Below are 26,059 nucleotides of genomic sequence, written 5' to 3'. Positions count from 1 at the left end.
TCCATTATAGTTAGAACTCCAAGGTTAAAGAGGGTTGAGGGTGAGTCATGAGATAGTAGAGTGTTCCTTTTCCCTTCCAACGAGTGTTTCCAATCTTTGTATTCCTTAGACTATACGCAATCATATTTGGTATGAGGCATGGGATTGATAGATTTCTCCGGAATGACCTTGTAGGGGGTTAGGGATTTTTCACCTAAAAAAAGGGTTAGGTCTATCTTTAGGAATCAGTTTCACTCTTAGGTATCTCTAGAGCTTACCGTGGTCATATGCGGTGTGAGGTGTTGAGATTGTGTGATTTCTCCACCGGGACCTTGTAGGGGACTAGTATTGTTGATTTGTAGGCAAGGGTTGGTTGTTCTTGGATTACCTCGACTCATTAAACTTGGTTTAGAAGCATTTAACAAATCTTGAGCTTCATTTTAGATCCTACGGGGAGCATTGTTCAGGTACCTCACATTTATTGATTGAGAACTCTTTTACTCTCTTTCTCGCCTACTTGCTTGCTTATTAATATTTTTGGGATTAGTCCATTTCATCACATCCATTGATTTCGACTAGATAAGTAAGAATTGGTTACTACTAATGCTTCTATTCCTTGTCAATTGGACTACGCACTTACCGGGGTATTTTATTACTTCACCACCCGTGCACCTGTGGTTCACATGCAATTCGATCGTGTCAAGTTTTTTTGGCATCTGCTGCGAGGAACGTGATATTAGGAACACTTGGACTTGGTTACTTTGTGAATCACATTTTCATTTGTTTCTTTTCACTAACTTCACTTTAGGTTATGACCGAAGGGAACCCTTCGACATTGGTTGAAGAGGATCCTTAAATTGAGCACAGATTTCATAGAAGGGGCAAAGAACCTCCATAAGAACATAATTTTCTAGCTGAAATAGAGGTTGAAGAATCTAAAAATATGGCAGAACAAGAGGGGCAACAAAGAACACTTTCAGATTTTGCTATGCCTATAATTTGTGTGACACAATTGAGTATTGTTAGGCCATCGTAAGCAACCGAGAATTTTAGAGTTAAAGCCAGGTTTTATTCAAATGGTTCAACAGTCCGCACAGTTTAACGAGTTAGCCAATGAAGAACAAACCAATCATATTGAGAATTTTCTTGAAGTTTGTGAAATGTTGAAGATCAATGGGGTTTTGGATGATGCAATTCACTTGAGAGCCTTCCCATTCTCATTGAAGGGAAGAGCCAAACAATGGCTACATTCATTGCCAAGAGCTTCCATCAAAACATGGAATGAAATAGTCGAAGGTTTCCTTGAATGGTATTTCCCTCCAGGAAAATCGGTTAATCTTCACAATAAGATATCTTCATTTGCTCAGCTGGAGCTTGAATCATTATTTGAGGCATGGAAATGATTCAAGGATCTCTTGCGGAAGTGTCCACAACATGGGTTCCCCGAATGGATGGTCATTACTGATTCTCGATGAGGTTGAACTCAAGCACCAAACAACTTCTTGATGCTGCTGCAGGAGGAACATTTGGAAAAAAGACCGCCGAATAGGACAGACAATTGATTGAAGAAATGGGTTTGAATAGCTACCAATGGAATACAAGAGAAAAAGAAGAAAGTGGCGGACTAAATGAGATTGATCACGATAACATCCTTGGCAGCCCATGGAGAGGCATTGAGCACAAAATTGGATACTATGACTTCATCAAGAATAGCCTTTATCACAAGTTGTGATGGTTGAGCGGGTTCGCATATGCCATCCGATTGTCCTATCTTGATTGCTACTTCGTCCCCAATTGAACAAGTAGATTTTATGGGTAATTCAGGAAGAGGACAAGGTAATCCTTATAGGAACACCTACAATAAAGAATGGAGGAACCACCCAAATCTCTCATTGGGCAATCAAGGGTAGCAAAAGGCCGCTGCCCCACTTGGATTTCAGCAAACACCTTTGATTCTAGAGAGAGTTTTAGAGTTAGAAAGGGTTTTATCAAAATTTATTCAATCAACCGATACAAGGTTCTAAAATATAGCGGCAACACTCTGCAATCACATTGCTTCCTTGCATAATTTCTAGAATCAAGTGGGATAAATATCGAATCATTGGCGGAATGGCCTCTAGGAAGCTTGCCAAGTAACACAAAGGCCAACACAAGAGAATAAGTGAAGGTAATCAATTTGAGGAGTGGTCGAGAGCTCCAAGAAAAAGCTCACTCTTGGGAAAAGTTTTGAAACCCTTTAAACTAAAAACCCCCACTTGGAACATTGCTGCAATTCCTCAAGAGAAGGTGCTAGACAAGGAGAAGGGGCCAGCTGTGTCACCTCCTTCGTATACTCCAAGGATTCCTTATATGGCATGTCTGAAGAAAGACTAAACAGATGAGTAGAACAGGAAATTTCTAGATTTATTCTAGCAGTTACACATTAACATTTCGTTTGTATAGGCGTTGTCCCAAATTCCCCATTATAAAAGTTACACACCAGAAAGAGGAAGATGGAAGAAACTGTGGGTGTGGTTTTGGAAGGAAATTGTTCGGCAATGGTTCAAAAAAAAATTTTGAAACAAAATTAAAGATCCGGGATCAACCCGCATGACATTACAGCTGGCTGATTCGAAAAAGCATTGGCCGATTCGAGAGCTAGTAATAATGTCATGCCATACACATTGTTTCAGAAATTGGGGTTTGGAGAGCCAGGACCAACCCGCATGACATTATAGCTGGCTGATCATTCTATTTGTCATCTAAGAGGTATAATTAAAGATGTTTTAGTGAAGATTGACAAGTATATTTTTCCTGCAGATTTTGTGGTGCTATATGTTGATGAAGACGTGGAGGTTCAACTAATCCTAGGAAGACCTTTCTTGCGAACACCCAAGGTGCTCATTGACATGGATGAAGGCGAGATGACATTGTGCATTGGAGAAGAAAAGATCACACACTGCCATGCCGAAGCAATGAAGCATTCTCTTGACTTTGATTACTCATCTTATCTTTTAGATGTCAATGATGAGATTGCTAATGAGTATTTCTTGGAATTTTTAACATCCTGACCCATATAAGGAGTGGCTGGACATGGAGGAGGAGAAAATGAGCAATCATGTAGAATAAGTCCATAATGAGCAACCCCAATGAGTATTCTTAAAATTAAATTTTTTTCTGAGTCAAGAGGTCAAGACGTCGCCACCGAAAACACTCTAGCACACTAGGAGACACACACACAAAGAAATAGTCGACATTCCCTCATTCGGTAACATGTTTAAAAATTTCTCCTTGAGTATGCAAAATTTCTGTCCATCATGTGTGTAGGTTGCAAAGAAGATTTTTTATCTTTAAGAGCCACCATGAGGTAAGGACAGGTACGCCAAGCTAAGTGACGTTAAACAAGCGCTTTTTAGGAGATAACCCAACTTTTTAATTAGTTTTTAGACTACGAATTTAATTTTTGCAGTAATAAATACACGAGTGTGTGCCTTGATGAATTTTTTATGTTTGTTGGTGTTTTGTGGAAATTTTTCGTAATTGGAAATGATTTTCATGTGTTTGACATGGTTTCGAGTGATTTGAAGTTCAAAAATTGGTGTTAATCTGGAGTTTCGAGCCTTGATTAGACTGTCTGCAGAAATTTTGTAGCTCACGCATAGCTTGCATTTTCCATGTGGTCATGTACACTGTCCACACGGGGGTGTGGAATTTTGACACCCCCATGTGCCTATATGAAAATGAAGAGACACTATTCATTATCATTCTCCGAGGTTTGAAAAGTGATTTGCTGGAATTTTCACCGAGGTTTCTTCTCTGATTTGCACCGGTAAGCTCTCACATCTCTCCATCCCTTCCATGTCTTCATTTTAACTTCCATGGAGTTTTCTTGGTGTTTTTGTGCAAATCTTCTTAGGAAATCATCCTATACACCTATTAAATGTGTAAAAATGTGCTTTAGAAGGTGTAAGGGTTAGACCTCGCCCTAACCTAGCCAAGGTTGGGCTCCACACGCAGCATGGCACCCTTAGCCATGCGCATCGCCCAGCCCATGTACCCAGTGTCTGGCCTGCGTTTCGCTAGGCACCCATGAAACATGACCACGTGGCCAGGCCACATGGTCGATTGGCCTTAGGCCGTGCCCAACCACGCGCCCACGCAGGAAAGTGGATTGGAATAGAGGCCAAATGCCCTTATTTCTTCCATGGCTCGCTGCCCTCGCCCACGTGGTGCCTGGTTTACATCGTATTTATGCTAAACTAACTTCTTTTAATGTTTTTCTTCATAAGTATGGCACCACGCACCAAGAAATTAGTTCAGAAATGTCCTCGCCATGATAAGGAGCCAACCCCACCACCGGAAGGTTAGTTTCCTGACCTTATTCATTAGTAGAGGTTTAAGAGTCTCCAACACCTCAAGTTTGGACAGTTGCACTTTATTGACTAGGATGCACTGGACGAAATTGGTCTTGCTGATGACGTTAATGAGCTTATTAGCATGGGCGGACGGGACCGACTGTTCTCCATTGACGGCGAGACATTACTTTGGAGGTTCTTGCCTCATTTTCCTTCAGTCGTACCATGGCCGATGCTGATTTTGACAAGGAGGATGCCATTCATTTCTGAGCCTTCTGTCAGCAACATAGGATGCCTCTGACCTAGTTCTCCGTGTTGCTCAACTTATATGGTAAGGATTATGCTGACTTAGTCTTGTACACACCGGTGCATATCAACTACCCTCTTGGCCTCACTCCGAGTCAGGTTTTTCATGATTTATGCGACAGCTACTAGTATGTCCCTAGCCAGTCGAAGGCCTCTCTACTAACACAACCGGCACACAGGTACATTCACGCTATTCTCAGCCGATCGGTGACAGGATGTAAAGATGTGATTTACTGTTCTATATTCATGAATTCGTATTTCTTTCTATTTTGTTGAGCTTCACTGAACTCCTTGTATTCCACACAGATGGCCTTGAGAGTGATGTTGATGATGTTTTGTCATTGACACAATCATGTGACATTGTCACATGGTCGTGTGAGCTTCACAACCTGATAAACGCAACCCACCCATGAGTTAGATTTCACTAAACGATGAATGAGGAGTTCAGGGGAGTATTATTTTAATTGGATTCCCACACACATTATGCTTCCATTGTTGCTATTTTTATTGTTTTTACATGTGCACATTGAGGACAATGTACATCTTAAGTGTGGAGGAGGGTTCACCTTTTACATCACTTTTATTTGTGTTTTCATGAGCATGCTCTTGTTGCCAATGAAGGTTCACCTTTGGGTTAAGAGTTTGATTCTTAGTTTTTGGAGGTCGTAAAAATTTGATTTTATCATGCTCTAGTTTTCATCCAATTTTCTTGAATATTTTTGTCCGATTGCTCTTTATGGACTTTTCTCACTCATTAGACCTATGAAAACTCTAGTTCATTATTTTTGGGTATTTAGTGTGCAAGTTTTATTAAGAAAAAATAAGAAAAATGTGAAAAAAGAGAAAATTACAATTGTGTGTTGATTGTACATATGGGGTGGAAATAGCCACCACCGATGATGTATGTAGCTACTCTCATATGCCGGATACTTGTTAAATCCTAATGAGAAAAAGGGCTATCTCATGGGATGTGTGAAAGCTACCACCTGTTTTCTTCCCTGCAAGTGTACGGGATCAGCAAGTAATATCTCTTGTAAAAAGCACTAGGATGAAATTCCATAGGGGTTAAGGAGCTCCAATCACTCATTCAAAACCTATTATCTAACCTAACATCTTAAGCATGGAGAATTACTCTAATAGATGGGACGAAAAATAAACACGGAGACGGTTATATTAATTCAAGAGCAAGACAAGTGATTCCAAGAGCTACAATAATATGCAAAAGGCCTATAGATGTGGATCCCCATGAGAGATCATCATGATACATGGATGAACAATAAAAGATAGCAAGTGTGATTTAGACCGAGGGATCTCAAGATTAAATCAACCCCGATTTCTTGGCAATTGAACCCTAATCCCATACGAATATTGATGGGAATTTCTCCCTAACCAACATCCCTACGATTGCATTAAGTACAAGGAGATCCCAAGATAAGGGGTATACTTACTCTAAGTCTACACTTGAAAAATCGAAAGGGCTACCGACATCCAATTTCTTGGCATGCCGATACAAGTAAACCCTTTTTAGTTCATTAATGATCTAATACATGCGAGTAGGTTACATCTACATGTATAACTCAAAAAAGGACTACGGATCTCTCCATTGAGTAGTTCATGGCATGAAGAACAATGAACAAAATGATAAATCAAGTCAAGAATTTCAAATAAGTAAAAGGCATCCAAAAAACATAATGAACTCCCCAAGGTTCATCAACACCCGTGGCCTTGGGGGTCTACTCTTCCATCATACAAATAATAACAACAAAAAGCAAGAAAAACATAGAATGAGTTCATAGATGACACTCCCTATTCAAAATGATGAAGGATGAGATGGAGATCCGGCCGAATGAGGCTTCTCCCAACCAATAAGTGCCGAATGATGCTTCTGTCAGGCGAAGGCCCCTCCACGGCCCTTGATCCTTCCTTCCTTGGTGGTAAATATCTCCCTTTGATGATGATGCTCTTGCCTCCTTCTCTAGCCTAGAAATTTTGTCTCTCTAAGATGTTTTCATTTCTCCTCTTCTTCTCTTCCAAGTGGTGGTTGAAGGTCCCCCAAGGTTGCTGACAATGCCTCTTACGTGTGACCCGCAAGTGCACGGGTTTGTCGAAGTAATACATCCCAAGTGAGTGGGGTATCGTATCCCAGGGAGTAGGGAAAAATACAAAAATTGCTACTTAACCAAGTGAAGATGAATGATGACTATGTTAATAAAGTATAATGTACGTAATAACAAAAGAAACAAGAACGAGAGGCCCAAGTAAGTGAGAAGAAAGGCAATAAATGGAAGTGGGGTACTCGGACAATGCTCCCCCAAGGACTAATGTTTCAAGTGCAAGACCTACTATTATGCTTCCTAACTAATGCTTGATGAGTCGTGGAAATCCTAAATCACACCGTCCCAAACCTCAGGTTAACCGTGACTAACTCTACACTATGTCGCGGTGGAGAAATCGCTCAGTCTCAACACCTCATACTGTACAAAGTTGCAAGGAGTTGTAGGGATTCTAAGTGATAAACCCTATTCCTAAGTGTAGATCTAACCCTTTGGTTCAAGCAAAAGACCACTAGTCACAATTAAGCCCTAGATACTAAAGTCACTTCAATGCTTCACTCTATTGCTCATGCAACTAAGCCCCAGCGGAGTTCATTCTTTAGTTCTTCACTCTATTGTAACTACAAAGGACTATAGGAATTGTAGGTACGATAAATTACACCGGAGGGGAAAGGGGATGCTCTGCTACCTCTCGACTCACCCTCTCAACCTTCTACAATCTAGCTTTGTCTAACCCTCATGGCATGTCACGCATCCACAAAAGTTAGAAAAATGAACTCTCAACCTTAGTGGCACTCTAAGGGGGAAATCATTCAACAAGCATTCAAGATTGAAAATCAATTAAAAACATCAATTAAGGAAGGCATAATAAAAGGTCAAAGAAACATTAACATCCTAGTGTTTACAAAATCCAAGTACCAACTAAGGGGTTTAGCTCTCCATGGAGTAAGATACAATCAATAATGAAATCGAAAAGTAAAAAACAAGTAATCCAAAGGAAAACCCCCTCTGTAGTCGTGTCGATTGTCTTGTGGAGTAGCCTTGTCTTCTCCAAAGGTCCCCTTGTCCGGCCTAATAAACTTCTACCAAGTGAAACACGGTGTTGAATCCATAAAACTACTCTAAAGACTTGCCAAAGGCACTCAAAACCTTAGCCAACGACCTCTCAAAAGATGGAGAAAAGTTGGAGAGAAGGGTAAAAGATTATTCCCAAAATCGGACTGAACCGTGGCTTAAATAGGGCTGGAATCGGGCATCCACATGCCCCTGTGGATTTTTCACATGGGCTTGTGGATTTTTCACATGGGCTTGTGGAATTTCCACACGGGCGTAGGGAATTTTCACACGCCCGTGTGGATTCTCTGCAAACCTTATTTTTGGCCAACTACGAACAATAACTGCTACAGTGTATGACTATAGTGATTTTCTGCAGTACCCCGCCCTACAGATTTTCCGCCAAAAATACTCCCGATTTCCACGGTTTTTCATTGAGGCAACATAAATGGACTCACGTTTATCGTGAGATTGCAACTCTTCTTCAACCAAAAGGCCTCATTGGTGAAGTTCTTGCTATCAATGCACAAGTCGGGATACACAAATGTGACTACCTCCATGCTTCTCCAACTCATTATAATGACTTGAATACATGGAGGTTGGCACATCATTCACGATATTAGCGCCCCACTTGTGTCTTCGCGTTTGTTCCTTCCAAGATTCCAACAAATAATCCATTTATGATCTACTTTTGGCTTCTTTTCTTAAGCCTTAGCTTCACAACCCCTACATCCGCAAAAGAACACAAATACACATGTATTAGAGCTTATACCTGGTAAAAGTAATGCTCATCATAACTAAAGAACATTTCGCATTCTTAACACACAAGCACTTATTAGTTGGCCTAGAAACGTGGTATAGATATCATATGGAGCCCAAAAACCTTCAAGATTCGAGGGCATACCGGGGTCAATATCGAGGCGACATTGAGGCCGTATGACTTAGACCAACTTTCATTCCCAAAAAAATTCTCCAAGTGCTACGATGATTGCTATAGTAACTTTGCTACAATACATCTACTATAGTACTCCAATTACATTAATCTACAACAGTGAATATGCTACAATATTGCCATACCGGTTTTCTTCTCTTTTCCGCCCTAATCGAATCCTCATGTTCCCCATGGCTCCTCCATGTCAGTATAATGTAAATCATACATGATTAAGTATAAAAGCGGTCATCCATTCATACAAAAAAATACATACTAAGTGTATAAAAATACATGTACTAAAAATATATACATTTAGACAATTATCAAATATCCCCACACCTAAGTGTTTGCTTGTCCCCAAGCAAATAAATCATGAAAAAACAAAGAGAATAACAAGTGGCTAAATGTATTACCTCCGGTTCAAATAAATTCAAGAATCTACAAGCAATAGATAATGATATACAGATGTTGAGTTACAAGTAGTAAGTACAACAGAAAGATCATGTCTCACCTCTTATATGTCTATGCCATGTGTGTGAATCTTCTATCTCATTTACCCTAATCTGGTCTAGCCTACTGACTTCAATCAATACAGCTCTAGATGCTAATCACTCCACATGCAAAGGGTACTAATTCTTAAAATGCCAAGCGCTACTTGATAAGTGCTTGTGTGTTAAGAATGCGAAGTGTTCTTTCCTTATGATGAGCATTACTTTTATCTGTTTTTAGCGCTAATACGTGTGCATTTAAGTTACTTTCATGCATATAGGGTTGTGAAGCTGAATGTTAGAGAAAGAAGCCAATGTAGACCATGAATGCACCATTTGGAAGAAATCTAGAGAAGGATAAAACGCAAAAACATAAGTAGGATTCAAGATGTGAGAATGTGTGCCAACCTCCTCGTATTCAAGTTAGCACAATGATTTGGAAGGGCACAAAGGTAGTCACATTCAAGTATTCTGACTTGTGCATGTATAGTAAGATCTCCACCAATGTAGCCATTTATTAAAAGGGCAAAAGCGATCTACGACATAAACAAATGGCAGTTTACGTTACCTCAATGAAAACATGGATTCGGGAGTATTTTAGCCCAGTACTGCAGCAAGTATTGTAGCAATTCATTATAGCAGGTACTGTTTATAACCGGGCGAGAAAAGTGATTTCTAGAGAATCCGCACGGGCGTGTAGAAATTCCACACGCCCGTGCGTTAATTCCACGGACCGTGTGGTGAATCCATATGGGCATGTGAAAACCCGATTCCAGCCCTTTTTAAGGCCTATTTCAGCATTCTTTCTCCATCTTTTCCCCAACTTTAGAGAGGGCGGAGGCTAGGGTTTGGTTTGGTATTGGCTAAGGATTGGGAAAGGTTCTATGGCTCTGACATCGCGCTTCGTTTGGAAGAAATTTAGTAGGAGAGCTTTCGTTTGCACCGATCTTGCAAGGTGTATCGTAGGCCGGACAAAGGGATCCTTGGACGAGTAGAGGCTTCTCCACAAGACCATCTTGACAACTATTGAGGGCATTTTCTATGGATTACTTGTTTTTACATTCGATTTCATTGATTGTAACTAGCTCCATGGAGAGCTAAACACCCTAGTGGGTACTTGGATTTGTGAACCCTAGGATGTATTTGTTTCATTAAACATTGATATTATGCTTTCATTAATTGATGTTTTATTTGAGTTCCAAACTTGAATGCTTGATTGATTGAATGCTCCCTTAGAGTGACACTAGAGTTGAGAGTTCACCTTGGTAACCCTTGTGAGTGAGTGACACGCCACGAGAGTTAGACAAAGCTAGATTGGATAGGGTTGAGAGGGTGAGTCGAGAGGTAGCGGAGCATCCCCTTTCCCCTCCAGTGTGATTTATCCTACCTCCATTTCCTCAAGTTCTTTGCGGTTATAGTAGAGTGAATGGGCTAAGGGATGACCTTCCGCTGGGGCTTAGTTGCAGAGGCAACGGAGTGAAATGTGAAAGTGATTTTAGCACCTAGGGCTTAATTATGACTACTTACCTTCAACCTGGACCAAAGGGTTTGGTCTACATCTAGGAAGAGGATTTATCAATTGGAATCTCTAGAACTCATTGCGATTCTATACGAGTACGAGCTTGAGAGATTGTTCAATTTCTCCTCAGGGATATACATAGAGTTAGGCATGGTTGACCTTAGAGATTTTTGACCATGTATTGAAGGATTTCCATGACTCATTAATGTATTAGTTAGAAAGTATAATAGAGAGTTTTGCACTTGAAACGATTGTCCTAGGCATAACAATATCCGGATACCCCATTTATATCGATTGCCTTACCTTCCCTTTACTTGTGCTCTTTTTCTTGTCTCTTTTACTTTTGTTACATTACATCTTGTCACACAACTATTATTCACTTTTTGTGTAGTTAAGAAACAATTTAAGTGTTTTTATTTCCTACTCCCGGTGGATACGATGCCCACTCATCTGGGATTTATTACTTTGACAAATCCGTGCACTTGCCGGACATACGCAATGGGCGTTATCACTACTTAAATAAACAAGTAAGATCCTTATAACCCTTGAACATGAAACTGATTCCCATTTCTTCTTAGAACCTCTAGTAGGCTATTGACACGTCTATATACGCGTGTAAACCGCAAGTGCACGGGTGTCGAAGTAATAATCCCAGATGAGTGGGTATCGTATCCACTGAGAGTAGGGAATAAAGACACTTAAGTTGTTTCTTAACTAATGTGGAAGATGAATAGTGATAAGTATGACAAAATATAAAATAACAAAAATAAAAGCAACAAGATAGAGAGTACAAGTAAAGGAGAAAGTAAGGCAATCGATAAAGATGGGGTACCCAGATATTGATCTGCCTAGGACAATTATTTCAAGTGCAAGAACCCTCTATTATACTTCCTAATTGATGCAACAATTAGTCATGAAAATCCTTAATTACACGATCCCAAATCTAAGGTCAACCATGCCTAACACTATACATGTCCCGGAGAAGAGATTGAATAACCTCTCAACCTCGCACTCGCATAGAATTGCAATGAGCTCTAGGGATTCCAAGTGATAAACCGTATTCCTATGTATAGACCTAACCCTTTGGTCCAAGTGGAAGATTCCTAGCCACAATTAAGCCCTAGGTGCTAAAATCACTTCAACGCTTCACTCCGTTACACTCGCAACTAAGCTCCAGTGGAAGGTCATCCCTTAGCCCATTCTCTCTACTATGGCCGCAAAAAATTCTTGAAACGTGGAGGTAGGATAGATCACATTGGAGTGGAAAGGGGACGCTCTGATACCTCTTGACTCACCCTCTCAACCCTCTCCAATCTAGCTTAGTCTAACTCTCATGGTGTGTCACTCACTCACAAGAGTTACCAACAAGAACTCTCAACCCTAGTATCACTCTAGGGGAGTATGCATACAATCAAGTCTCCAAGATTGGAACTCACAATAAACATCAATTAATTTAAAGTATAATAAAGAGATTCAATGAAATGAATACATCTTAGGGGTCACAAATACCCAAGTACCCACTAGGGGTTTAACTCTCCATAGAGCTAGATACAATCAATGAAATCGAATGTAAAAAAAAAAGCATCCATAGAAAACCACGTTGTTAATCATGGCGATGGTCTTGTGGAGAGTCCTCTACTCATCTCAAGGGTTCCTTTGTCTGGCCTAGGATATACCTCGCCGGATCGGTGCCGACGAAAGCTCTCCCACTAATCTTCTTCCAAACGACGTGCGATGTTGGAGCCATAGAACCTCTCCGACGCCCTAGCCAATACCTCTCAAAACCCTAGCCGTCGTCCTCTCTCATGTTGGGGAAAAGACGGAGAAAAGAATGCTGAAACCGGGGCTCAAATCAGCTTTTAAAGGGCTGGAATCGGCAATCCACATGCCCATGTGGGTGCCTCTGTGGATTTTTCTAATAGGTGTGTGGAATTTCGACATGCCGGTATGGATTCTCTGTTTTCCGGTTTTCTCGGCTAGCTGTAAACAGTGCTGTTGCAATATTTTTGCGATAGTATTTTCTACAATACCCTACTACAACACCAGCCTGAAATACTTTCATCGAGGTAATGCAAACAGGCACTCATTTACGTCGTGGATCGCCTTGCTTCTTTAATAACGGATATGTTGGTGGAAATCTTGTTCTATATGCATAAGTCAGAATGCTTGATGTGACTGCCCTTGTGCCCCTCCAAATAGTTGTGCTAACTCAAGTACGAGGAGGTTGGCACACATTCCTGCATCTAGAAACCGACCTATGTCAACGCGTTTGAACCTTAGCAAGATTTCCTCCAAATTAGTGCATTACGACCCACATTGGCTTCTTTTCTCTCATAATCTACCACGCAACCCTACCTGCATAAAAAGTAACATAAATACACCCATATTAGCATTAAAACCTCGATAAAAAGTAATGCTCAACATAAGGAAAAGAATGCTTCGCATTACTATCACACAAGCACTTATCAAACTCCCCCGCACTTTAGCTTTTTACTTGTCCTCAAGCAAAAAAATTTAAAACATTATGTGCATAGATGAAGGAAATATTGGAAGTTCTTGACCTTAGGTTCACCAAAGCATACAAAGAGGGCATTCTACAAGTAAGGGAGATTTCCACACTAAATAAAAAAAATCAATGCTCTAGCTAAAAAAACTTGAATCAAAAAAAGGACAACAAACCCGAAATCGTGTAAGTGTGTGAACTCACTCAAAACAACCGAAAGTATACTCCTCATTGTTCTAAGTACAAGAGACATATTTATCTACAAAAAGTAACAAAAATTTAATAAATGGTAGTAGCTTCACACATCCTCTAAGGTAGCCCTTTCCAAAGCGTCCGCTAAGGTGGCTTTCATACTTTCGAAGTTGTAGCTCTTTCTACCATAGTGGTAGCTTTCACTCATCCTATGAGATAGCTCTTTCTCTGATTAGGGCATAACTAGTATCTGACTTATGAGAGTAGATTCATACTTCATAGGTGGTAGCTCTTTCCATTCAACAAGCACAAATAAACAATAAAACTATTTTGTTTCTTCTTTTCATTTTTTCCATTTTTTTTAAGAATTAACACAAGAAACAACTATAACTAGTCCCTTATACATCAAACATGAGTTTCCAAAAGAGTTCAAAGAGTGAGTAGTGCAACAAGTATCAATCGGGCAAAAAATTCCAAGAAATTCATGCAAAAAACTAGAGCATGAAAAACATTCAATGTTAAAAAATCTTCCAAACTCAAGAATACAATCATTGCAACTAAGGTGAACCACCATTGGCTATGTGAGCTTGTATATCAATTAAAAACTTCCATAAAAGAGATGCGTGCACTATGAAACTTCCCCACCACACTTAAGTTGTACATTCTCCCTAATGTACACATGCAAGCTCATTCATAATGTATATCAATTGAATTCAAGCGTGGGATAAGCTATCAAAAACAATACTCCCGTGACTCCTAGTGTTGCATTTGATGGAGGTAAGTCTTTGGGAGTGTTGTTCCAACGAGTTGTGAAGCTCACACGGCCAAGTGCTGAAACACCTTGGCTGTGCCCATGACAAAGTCTTAATTACCATGATGACAAGACCATCTGCACGCACACACGAGGATGTTCAGTGAAGCTCAATAAAAACAAACATAACTTGAGTATATAAAAGATAAGACCATGAATACAACTCGAGATAGAAAATGAAAATAAACTCAGAAGGAACGTCCTTTCTGAGTATACAAGTCCAAAATAAAATGTGGAAGTAAAAGAAATGAAAAGTAAAATAAAATAAAATATAATGTCAAGTGTCGATGTCGTGCTCTACTACTGCTGCTACTGGTGATGAAGTAGATGGTGAGTCAACCAGTGCCGGAATAGGGGATCGAGGTGCCGTAGATGCCGGGGGAGTTCTTGGCCATGGGACAAATGATGAGCCGATGTCTCGCTCTAAGATCTGCTGTAATATGTCGAAACATGCCACGAACTCCATATATTATGCGGCTTACGCAGCCCTAATATCGGCAATCTCTGCTCGGGCCTCTGCTACCTCTGTTCGTATCACCCCCACAATGCTCTTGAGCCTCTCAAAGCGATCCTGGGCTTGAGATGGTGAAAACATGCGCACAGGGGATGGGTCCTCTGTCACCGGAGGTGCCTCGGTCTCCATAGGGGCTGACTAAGGCTCGGGGATAGGATGGAAAGCCTCGACATCATCACCCTCCTCCTCGGCTATTTCTGGAGCCGGTAGAACCACAGCATAAACCCCCGTCTGAATCCTATGAACCATGCGCATCAATCTCATCATTTCCAGGCTCAGGGGTCCAGGTATACTCGTCTTCTCAGCCACGCTACTCACGCCCAAGAGACCCATACCGAGAGCTAACCTCATAATGTATGGACCCGAGAAGATCGCTCCCAATCTAGCATACTGGCCCTGATGTCGAATGTACTCAGCGACGATATGCCCTAGATGGATCGGTATGCGTTGTATCATCGAATACAAGTACAGAAGCTCCTTCCGGTTCAGAACGGTAGTGCTATCACCATGGCCATTAATCGACCTGCTCATGATGGCATTTAAATATCTGTACGGAAGTCGGGAAAGGCACGTGGCCGTGGACACCCTCGGTTTGTACTGGCCCTGACTACACAATGCTCTGTAAGCTCTCTGCGAGGTCAAAGCTCCAGGGTAATCAGTCGGTAACGGAGAATACTCCTCAGTATCAGTGAATGCCGCTTCGTATAAGCTAAGCTAGACTGAAAACTGCTTGATACTCATGCTCTGGTGATGTCCAAGTACTCTGAACTGAACGACGTCGACGCTGTCGAATCTCGAATAATAACAAGACATCTAGTGTAAGCTCACGGATGGCTGGCTCTCTGATTGACAACAACTGCCTCCAACCACCCAAAGAACACGAGATCCTCAACCTCATCGGTGAACTCGTCACCCTACTGTAAATCTCTCAGTATGCTCGTGTCTTCGAATCAAGTCTATTCGAACTGAAGTCTCGACAAATGCTCGAAACGGGCCCTGATGCTCGGGTTATAGTGAATCTCATATTCTCGGTCTCAGGAGATGACTCACGCGCCGCTATCGCCTTGCCTCTTTGACCTAGGTGCCATAATCTGCAAAGTGGGAAGAAAACCGATCAAACAAGTCAATTAAGCAATGATGCGAAACCACACTGGGTCGTGTGGAATTTTTGCACACCCGTGTGGATCCACGGGCATGAAAAAAAGGCACGGCCATACCTCAAAAAAATAAAAAAATACACCGTTAAATCGCCTTTTTAACTTCATTCTAAATATTCATACTCATTCAATTTATAGAAACGAGCATTATTCACCGGCTTTCATCGATTAAAAATCAAGAATTTTTCAAGAGAACAAAAGATAGGGTTTACCGACAAGTTTAAGTGGAAAACCTTGAAGCGCCGAAAAACCATGCAAAAATCCCTCCAAATACGACAGCGTAAAGTCGAGAAGAAGTGTGAGGGTGCTCACATGCGAAGAGGGAGTGTGGGAATGAGAAGGAACGATGATCCGCACGGGCGTGCCGAAATTACCCACGCCCGTGCGTCTCCATAGGAAAGCCTCACAGGGGCAAATGCACGCCCCTGTGAGAACTCGGGAAAACACTCACTGCCCTCTTACCCATGGCTTGGAAGCAAGCAAGACGAGCAAAGTCTCTTGAAGGTAGAGGGTGAATTATTGGGCTTGGGACGGCCCAACAATGGTTCATCCAACTTCTTCGCTTTATGCATGTCTCCAATAGCCTTGGAACATTTCCGGTGGAATCTCCTAGCCCTCCTCATCTTCTGAAGCACCTTCTTCAAGATCCCCGGGGCAGATGGTACTTCTTTCGTCAAACCAAGCATCATTACTTCTTCATTATCCTCCTCTTCGTCGAACAGACCCCATACGGGTTTGGATTGAACATTTCCTGCATGTATTAATCAACAATCTCATCATTAGTATCTAGAAAATACAAAGTATGATCGAAATCAAGAGAATGTTGCATGGCATCAGCAAGGCGGTATGTGAGCTTGTCGTCTCCAACACTCAAAGTTAGCTCTCCGCCGTCCATGTCAATCAATGCCTTGGAAGTCCGCAAGAACAGCCTCCCAAGTATCAAGGGTACATCCGCATCCTCATCGACGTCTAGTACCACAAAGTCTATAGGAAATATATACTTATCCACCTTGATAAGCACATCTTCGATGATACCCCTCGGATGTCTCACTGTTCGATCCGCTAATTGCAAAGTCATCTGAGTGCGTCTAGGCTCGCCCAAGCCTAACTTTTGAAAGAAAGTGTATGGCATGATGTTAATACTGGCCCTTGAGTCCGCCAATGCCATTTCTTCACCTAGATTGCCAATATTACATGGAATAATGAAGCTTCCTGGGTCTTTCTTCTTGTTCGGCATGTTCTTTTGCAAAATTGCCGAGCAAGATGCATCTAAAATCACTGAAGCACTCTCCTCTAACTTCCTCTTGTTGGTCAACAAGTCTTTCAAGAATTTTGCATACTTAGGCATTTGGGCCAATGCCTCAATAAAAAGGAATATTGATGTGGAGTTGTTTGAACAAACTCGGGAACTTCTTGTACTTTGTTCATCCCCTTGGTCATTCTTCAATCTAGAGGGATAAAGGGATTCTTGGCTTCAAAGGTAGGGGTGCCACCTTCTTTTTTGCTTGCTCCCTTCTCAACCTCTATAACCCTCAGAGTGCGTGTTCATTGGGCTTCTCACTCGGAAGCTTACCCTCAACCTCACAACCATTTTCTCAGGAGCTCCTTGAACCTTTCCGACGTCTCAAATAGAGACTCCAATTCCAACTGTACAAAGGACGAGATCTCATTCCTAAGCTTTGCGGATTTTCCGGGAGGGAAATATCAGCCATGAAAAGCTTCTACTGTCTCCTCCAATGAGGTAATTGATGCTCTAGATAATGAATATAGCCACTGCTTCGCTCTCCCTTTCAAGAAAAATGCGAAGGCTCTCAACTTGATGGCATTATCCGTTACCCCATTTATCTTAAGCATGTCGCACACCTCGAGAAAGTTCTCTATATGACTGTTCGGATCCTCATCGGCCAAACCATTAAACTGTGCAGATTGCTGTAACATGTGGATAAATGCCAGCTTCAGCTCGAAGTTCTGAGCTATAATCGGGGGACACACAATGCTCGATTGTGTCCCCAATACTAATGGTTTGGCATAATCGGATAATGTCCACTTCTGCTCAGTCTGTTCTGCCATGTTTTCATATTCTTCTACATCCAAATTAGCAAGATTAGACTATTCTTGTACAAGTTCTTTCCCTTTTTTTCTCAGTGTACGTTTGACAAGATCCCCTTGCTTATATCCCGCAAGTGCACGGGCTTGTCAAAGTAATAATCCCAGGTGAGCGGGGTCGAATCCACAGGGAGTAGGGAGTGAAAATACTTAATTTGATTCTTATCTATGTGTAATATCAATAGTGATAAGTGTGAAATTGATTCAATTCTCAACAATAAAAACAACAAGTGAAAGAGCAAAAGTAAGAAGAGTGTAAGGCAATCGATAAAGAATGGGGTACTCGGATAATGCTTCACCTAGGATGATCACTTCAAGTGCAAGAACTCTCTATTATGCTTCCTAATCAATGCAATGGTGAGTCGTGGAAATCCTTACATACATAGTCCCAAATCTAAGGTCAACTATGCCTAACTCTATACATGTCCCGGAGGAGAAATCGAACAATCTCAACACCTCGCACTCACATAGAGTTGCAATGAGCTCTAGGGATTCCAAGTGATAAATCTCTTCCTAAATATAGACCTACCCCTTTGGTCCAGGTGGAAGGTCCCTAGCCACAATTAAGCCCAAGATACTAAGATCCTCTCAACGCTTCACTCCATTGCATGCGCAACTAGGCCCCAGCGGAGGTTCATTCCATAGACCATTCACTCCATTATGGCCGCAAAGAACTCGAGGAACGGAGGTAGAATCTATCACATCAGAGGGGAAAGGGGTCGCTCCTGTACCTCTCGACTCACCCTCTCAACCCTCTCCAACCTAGCTTTATCTAACGCTAGTGGTGTGTCACTCACTCACAAGGTTACCAACAAGAACTCTCAACCCTAGTGTCACTCTAGGGGAAATGTTCATACAATCAAGCATTCAAGGTTGGAACTCACAATAAACATCAATTTATTGAAAGCATAATAAAGAAGTTCAATGAAACGAATACATCCTAGGGTTCACAATCATCCAAGTACCCACTAGGGGTTTAGCTCTCCATGGAGCTTAGTACAATCAAAGAAATCGAATGTAAAAGCAATGAATCCATAAAGAAACCCCCTCGATGGTCGTGTCGATGGTCTTGTAGAAAGTCCTCTACTCGTCGTCCAAGGATTCCTTCATCTGGTATAGGATACGCCTCGATGGAAGCTCGCCTACCAACCTTCTTCCTAATGGAATCACGATGTCGGAGCCATAGAACATCTCCAAAACCTTGGCCAATACCCCTCGAAACCCTAGCCGAAGCTCTCTCACAAGTTGGGGAAAAGATGGAGAAAAGAATACCAAAATCGGGGCTGAATCGGCTTTAAATAGGGCTGGAATCGGGTAACTCCACGGGCGTGGACGATACACGCGCCCGTGCAGAATTTCCACACGGGCATGGATAATTTCCACACGCCCGTGTGGATTCTCTGTTTCTCTGATTTCTCGGCCGACTGTGAACAGTGTTGCTACAGTACTTGCTACATTCCTCTGCTACAGTCTTCGACCTGATTAACTTCCCAGTTCCATACTTTCATCGGGGTAACGCAAAAGGGCACACGTTCATGTCGTGAATCACTTGCTTCTTCAATGATGTACATGTTGGTGGGGCTCTTGTTCTTATATGCATAAGTCGGAATACTCGAGCGTGACTGCCTTTGTGCCCCTCCAAATAGATATGCTCACTAGAATGCGAGGAGGTTGACACACACTCTAGCATCTCACACCTGACCTATGTCTACGCATTTGAACCTTAACAAGATCTCCTCCAAAATAGGTGCATTATGATCCACATTGGCACATTTCCTTCATACTCGGCCTCACAACCCTACCTGCGTAAAAGTAACATAAAAACACACATATTAATGTAGAAAACTAAGGAAAGTAATGCTCAACATAAGGAATGAACGCTTCGCATTCATATCGCACAAGCACTTATCAAACTCCCCCACACTTAAGCTTTTGCTTGTCCTCAAGCAAACATTAAAACATTCTGTGCATCCGTGAAGAAAATATTGAAAGTGCTTGGCCTTAGGTTCACCAAAGTATACAAAAGATAGCATTCTACAAGTAAGGGAAATTTCAACACTAAATACGAAAAATCAATGCTCTAGCTAAAAACTTGAACCAAAAAGGATAACAAACCCGAATTTTGTGTAAGTGTGTGAACTCACTCAAAACACCCCAAGTTATACTCCTCAAAGTTGTAAATGCAAGGGAATTATTTATCTACACAAGTGATAAAAATTTTAAAAGATGGTAGTAGCTTCACACATCTTCTAAGGTAGCCCTTTCCAAAGCGGCCGCTAAGGTGGCTTTCACACGTTCGAGGTGGTAGCTCTTTATACCCGGGTGGTAGCTTTCACTCATCCTATGAGATAGCTCTTTCTCTCATTAGGGCATAACTAGTATCCAACTTGTGAGAGTAGCTTCATACTTCATTGGTGGTAGCTCTTTCCGCCCAACAATTCAAATAAACAATAAAACTATTTTGTTCCTTCTTTTCATTTTCATTTTCATTTTTTTTTTTAATTTAGCACAAGAAAATAAACCTCTAACTAGTCCCTTTAACATCGAACATGAGTTTCCAATAGAGTTCAAAGAGTGAGTAGTGCACTAAGTGTAAATCGGGCAAAAATTCCTAAAAATTCAAGCAAGAACTAGAGCATGAAAACATTCAATGTTAACAATTTTCCTAAACTTAAGAATACAATCATTGCAACTAGGGTGAACCACCATTGGCTATGTGAGCATATATCAATCAAGAACAATAGAAATGATGTGTGCACTATGAAACTCCCCCCCACCACTTAAGTTGTACATTGTCCTCAATGTACACATGCAAGCTCACTCATAATGTATATCAATGAAAAATATATGTGGGAGAAGCAATCAAAACAATACTCCCCTGACTCCTAGTGTTGCGTTTGATGGAGCTAATTCATTGGGAGTAGTGTTCCAACTGGTTGTGAAGCTCGTACGGCCAAGTGCCAAAGCACCTTGGCCGTGCCCATGACTAAGTCTCAATTTCCAAGAAGACAAGACCATCCTTGCGCATACACGAGGGGGTTCGAGTGAAGCTCAAGAAAAAAACAAAAAAATAACTCGAGTGTATAAAAGAAGAAGCAATGAATACAACTCGATAATGCAAAATAACATAAAATCAGAAGGAAAATCCTTTCTGAGTGAACAAGTCTAAAAATAAGAAAATAAGATAAAGTAAAATGCATGAAAGTAAAGAGGAAGAAGTCAAGTGTCGGTCCTGTGCTCAGGCTCCTGTGCTGCTGTTGCGGAAGTGGAAGCACATGGTGAGTCCTCTGGTGATGGGAGGGCTGACGGGACCTGAAGGGTCCTCGGCTGCTGGACAAATGATGAGGCAACGTCTCGCTCTAGGATCTGCTGTAAAATGTCGAAACGTGCCATGAACTCTGTGTATTGAGTGTCTTGCGTAGCCCTAATCTCGGCAACCTCGGCTCGGACCACTCCTATAGCATTCTCGAGCCTCTCAAAGCGATCATTGGCTCGAGAAGATGAAAACATACGCACTGGGGGTGGTTCCTCTGCTGCTTGAGGTGCCTCGGTCTCCATTGATGCGGGCTGAGGCTCGGGGGCTGGCTGAGATGCTTTGGCGTCATCACCCTCATCCTCAGCTAACTCTGGGACTGGTAGAACTAACGCAAAAACCCCTGACCGGACCCTGCGGACCATGCCCATCAACCACATCGTCTCTAGACCCAGAGGAGTGGGTACACTCATCTTCTCGACCCCGCGAATCAAATCAAAGAGACCCATGCCCAACAGTAATCTAGTAATGTATGGGCCTGAGAGGATCACTCCCAGTCTAGCATACTTTCCCTGATGTCTGATGTAATCAGCCAGGATGTGCCCTAAGTGGATCGGTACGTACTCTACCATCGAGTACAAGTACAGCAACTCCTGACGGCTCAGAACACCAGTACTGTCACCATGGCCATTCACCGACCTACTCATGATGGCGTGCAAATATCTGTATGCAGGTTGGGAAAGGCACGTGGCCTTTGACACCCCCGGCTTGTACTGGCCTTGACCACATAGCACTCTATAAGCTCTTTGTGGGATCAAGGTTCAAGGATAATCAGTAGGCTACTGTGCATACTCCTCTGTATCTGTGAATGCCTCCTCGTATAAACCAATTAATACGGAAAACTGCGTAATGCTCAAGCTATGATGGTGTCTAAATACTCTGAACTGAACAGTACCTAAACTGTCGAAGCTCGCATATGCTCTATCAAACTCGAACGAGGAGAGCACCTCTAGTGCAAACGCTCAGATGGCTGGCTCTCTAATCGTCAATAACTGCCGCCAACCACCATCTGAAACAAGATCCTCAACCTCCTCAGCAAACTCATCTCCCTGCTGAAGATCTCACAGTATAGTTGTGTCTAGGAATCGAGTCTGTCCGAAACGGAGTCTCGATAAGCACTCATAACGGACCTGATGTTCGGAAATCGCAAATTGCATGTCCTCAGCTTCAGGGGATGACTCTCGTTGCCTCTTATCAGCTTGCTTCTTTGACCTAGGTGCCATGATCTACAAAATTTTAAACAAAATTGGTCAAACAAGTCGATAAAATAATACTGCAGAAATCCACACGGTCGTGTGGAATTTCTGCACGCCTGTGTGGATCCACGGGGCGTGACAACCTCACGGCCAGGCATCATCAATCCAAAAATACTACTCAATAATATCTCTAACTTCGTTCTAAATGTAATTCATTGTTCCAATTAAAGAAACGAGGCATTATTAACCAGATTAATAAATAGAAATTATGAATTGACGAAGATGAAACTTCGCTAAAATCCGGCGCTATGGACTCGAAGTATGTTGTGAGGGTGTTTTCGAGTGAGAAGGAGTCATGAAGAAGGAGAGAAATCATCCCCTTTTTAAACAAAACTCGCGACTTATGGCGTTCTGTGCATTCACACGGGCGTGCGGAAAATACCCACGCCCTTGCGCTAGACCCACAAGGGAAGATGCACGCCCCTGTGGCTTCCCTAGTCATCCGAGAAAAAATATCAAGTCTAACACACGCTCGTGCGGAAATTCCCCACGGGCGTGGTTATTCACATGCCCCAACTCACAAGGGCGGCCGCACGCCCCTGTGTTTTCTCGGGATGGAGGGAGCAACGTGCAGAGTTTCGCACGAGCGCATGGAAGTACCCACGCCTGCGTGCGTGGTTCACAAGGTTGCCCACGGGGCGAGTCCACGCCCTGTGCTCTTGGGAAAAAGCGGCCAACTCTGCGAAATTCACACGCCCGTGCGGAGTACCCACCGGGCGTGCGCCCGGTTGGGTGGTCGTCCACAGGGGCAGCCGCATGCCCCTGTGCCTTCTCTGGATGAGCTTGCAGTGAACATACACGGGCATGTGGAAATTCCACACACCCGTGTGTTTTCTCTGGATGACTTAGAAAAACCTGCAAGCTCTGCGAGTAATGCGAACATGTCCACACACTCGGAGCCTCGCTCTATTATGCAAAAATTTACCGGAGGAAAAACACAATATAAAAACTCAAACGACCAAACTTCACCAACTCACAACAAAAACCAACAATGAATTCTTTTTAAAGATCCACAATAAAAATCACAGACACAAGCACTCAAAAAAATTAAAAACACCAACACTTAACAATTTATTCATGCAAGCAAACTAAACTAAAAGGTACGTAAATAGTAAACACTTGGGTTGCCTCCCAAGAAGCGCTTGTTTAACGTCACTAAGCTTGATGTATCTTTTCTTACCTCACGGGGGTTCATGAATGAAGGTTGCCCTCTTACCCATAACTTGAAAGCATGATGAGCAAAGTCTCTTGAGGGTAGAGGGTGTACTAGCGGGCTTCGGACCACCAAGCAATTGTTCGTCCAACTCCCTTGGCTCATGTACGTCTCCAACAGTCTTGGGGCATTTTCGGTGGTGCCTTTGAGCCCTCTTCATTTTTCGGAGCACCTTCTTCAAGATTCCCGGGGTAGATGTTTCCTCTCCAGTCGAACCAAGCATCAGTACTTCTTTATTGCTCTCCTCTTGATCGAACAAACCTTCATACGGATCCGGGTTGAACATTTCCTGTATATATTCATCAACAATCTCATCAGTGAGTGTCTAGAAAAATACAAAGTGTCATCAAAATCGAGAGAATGCTCGCATGGCTTCAAAGAAGGTGGTAAGTGAGCTTATCGTCTCCGACTCTCAATGTGAGCTCTCCGCGTCCATGTCAATCAATGCTTTGAAGTCCGCAAGAACGGTCTCCCAAGTATCAAGGGTACCTCTGCATCCTCATCGACATCTAGCACTACAAAGTCAACCGGAAAAATATACTTGTCCACCTTGACAAGCACGTCTTCAATGATGCCTCTCGGATGTCGTACTGCTCGGTCCGCCAATTGTAAAAGTCATCCCGAGTAGGCCTAGGCTCACCCAAACCTAGCTTTTTGGAAAAAAAGTGTATGGCATGACATTGATACTCGCTCCTAAATCCGCCAATGCCATTTCCTCACCTAAGTTGCCGATGTTACACGGGATAATAAAGCTTCCCGGGTCCTTCTTCTTGTTCGGCATGTTCTTTTGTAACACCGCCGAACATGAAGCATCAAGCACCACTGAAGCACTCTCCTATAATTTCCTCTTGTTGTTCAATAGATCTTTAAGGAACTTCGCATACTTCGGCATTTGAGCCAAAGCCTCAACAAAAAAAATGTTGATGTGGAGTTGCTTGAACAAACTCAGGAACTTCTTATACTGTTCATCCCCTTGGTCATTCTTCAATCTAGAGGGATAAGGGATTCTAGGCTTGAAAGGTGGGGCTGCCACCTCTTTCTCCTTGCTTGCTCCCTTGTCAACCTCTACGACCTCGGGTGCGTGTTCTTTCGACTTCTCACTCGGAAGCCTCCCTTCAACCTCACGACCGCTTCTCAAAGCGATTGCCTTCACATGTTCTCTCGGGTTGGTTTCCGTGTTGCTTGGTAAACTCCCATGTGGCCTTTCGGAAAGAGATTTCACAATTTGCCCCACTTGATTTTCAAGGTTTTCCAAGGAGGCGGTGTGATTGCGAAGTGTAGCCTCGACTGATTCAAACCTTGTATTTGCCGATTGAACAAATCTAGCCAAGTGCTTTTCCAAATCTGTCATTCGGGTTTCCAAGCCAAAAATTCTGTTTTCCACTTGAGGGGCTTGTTGTTGTTGTTGGAACCCCGATGGCCCCATGATCTTCTGTGGTCCTTGATTACTCCATGAAAAGTTGGGATGATTCTTCCAACCTTAATTGTAGGTGTTGCTGTATGGATTCCCTTGTGGTCTCATTCCATTACCTACAAAGTCGGCATTCTCAACTGAAGAAACATCACCAATGACGATTGGGCAATCGGAGGGAGCATGTCCTCCACCACAACCGGTGCAATTTGTTACGGCCGCAACTCTATTCAAAGCTATAAGATCTAGCTTCTTACTCAAACTCTCCACTTGGGCCACCAATGAAGTTACCGCATCTATTTCATGGAGACCGGCCACCTTTTTCTTCTCCCTCGCATTCCACTTGTAGCTATTTAACCCCATTTCCTCAATCAATTGACAAGCCTCGTCGGGTGTCTTGCTACCTAAGGTACCTCCTACCGCCGCATCCAAGAGTTGTCTTGTACCTGCATTCAACCCATTGTAGAAGGTTTGAACAATCATCCACTCCGGAAATCCGTGTTGCGGACACTTGCGCAAGAGTTCCTTGAACCGTTCCCATATCTCAAATAGAGGCTCCAATTCCAATTGCATAAAGGATGAGATCTCATTCCTAAGCTTGGCTGATTTTTCCGGGACGGAAATAACGTGCTAGAAAAGCTTCTACCATCTCCTCCCATGTAGTGATTGATTCCCTAGGCAATGAGTGTAGCCACTGCTTTGATTTCCCCTTTAAGGAAAATGGGAAGGCTCTCAATTTGATGGCATCATCCGTCACACCATTGATCTTCAGCATGTCACACATCTTGAGGAAGCTCTCTATGTGACTGTTTGGACCCTCATCGGCTAAACCGTTGAATTGTGCGGACTTCTGCAGCATATGGATGAATGCCGGCTTTAGCTCAAAATTATGAGCTATAATTGGGGGACGCACAATACT

The 26,059-nt window shown here is 42.5% G+C and overlaps 2 non-coding genes across 2 annotated transcripts; one reads left to right on the top strand and one right to left on the bottom strand.

Moving 5' to 3' along the window:
* Positions 1–1,314: 1,314 nt before the first annotated feature.
* Positions 1,315–1,420, bottom strand: LOC120267033. Its single transcript, XR_005538375.1, has one exon. It is a non-coding gene; the product is annotated as a small nucleolar RNA R71 (small nucleolar RNA).
* A 24,213-nt stretch (positions 1,421–25,633) lies between these two features.
* On the top strand, positions 25,634–25,740 carry LOC120266660. The gene has a single exon (XR_005538223.1). It is a non-coding gene; the product is annotated as a small nucleolar RNA R71 (small nucleolar RNA).
* The last annotated feature ends 319 nt before the right edge of the window (positions 25,741–26,059 follow it).

This window comes from Dioscorea cayenensis, chromosome 1 (genome assembly GCF_009730915.1).
Source record: "Dioscorea cayenensis subsp. rotundata cultivar TDr96_F1 chromosome 1, TDr96_F1_v2_PseudoChromosome.rev07_lg8_w22 25.fasta, whole genome shotgun sequence".
NCBI classification, from domain to species: domain Eukaryota; kingdom Viridiplantae; phylum Streptophyta; class Magnoliopsida; order Dioscoreales; family Dioscoreaceae; genus Dioscorea; species Dioscorea cayenensis.
This window is presented reverse-complemented; position numbering and strand designations above follow the sequence as displayed.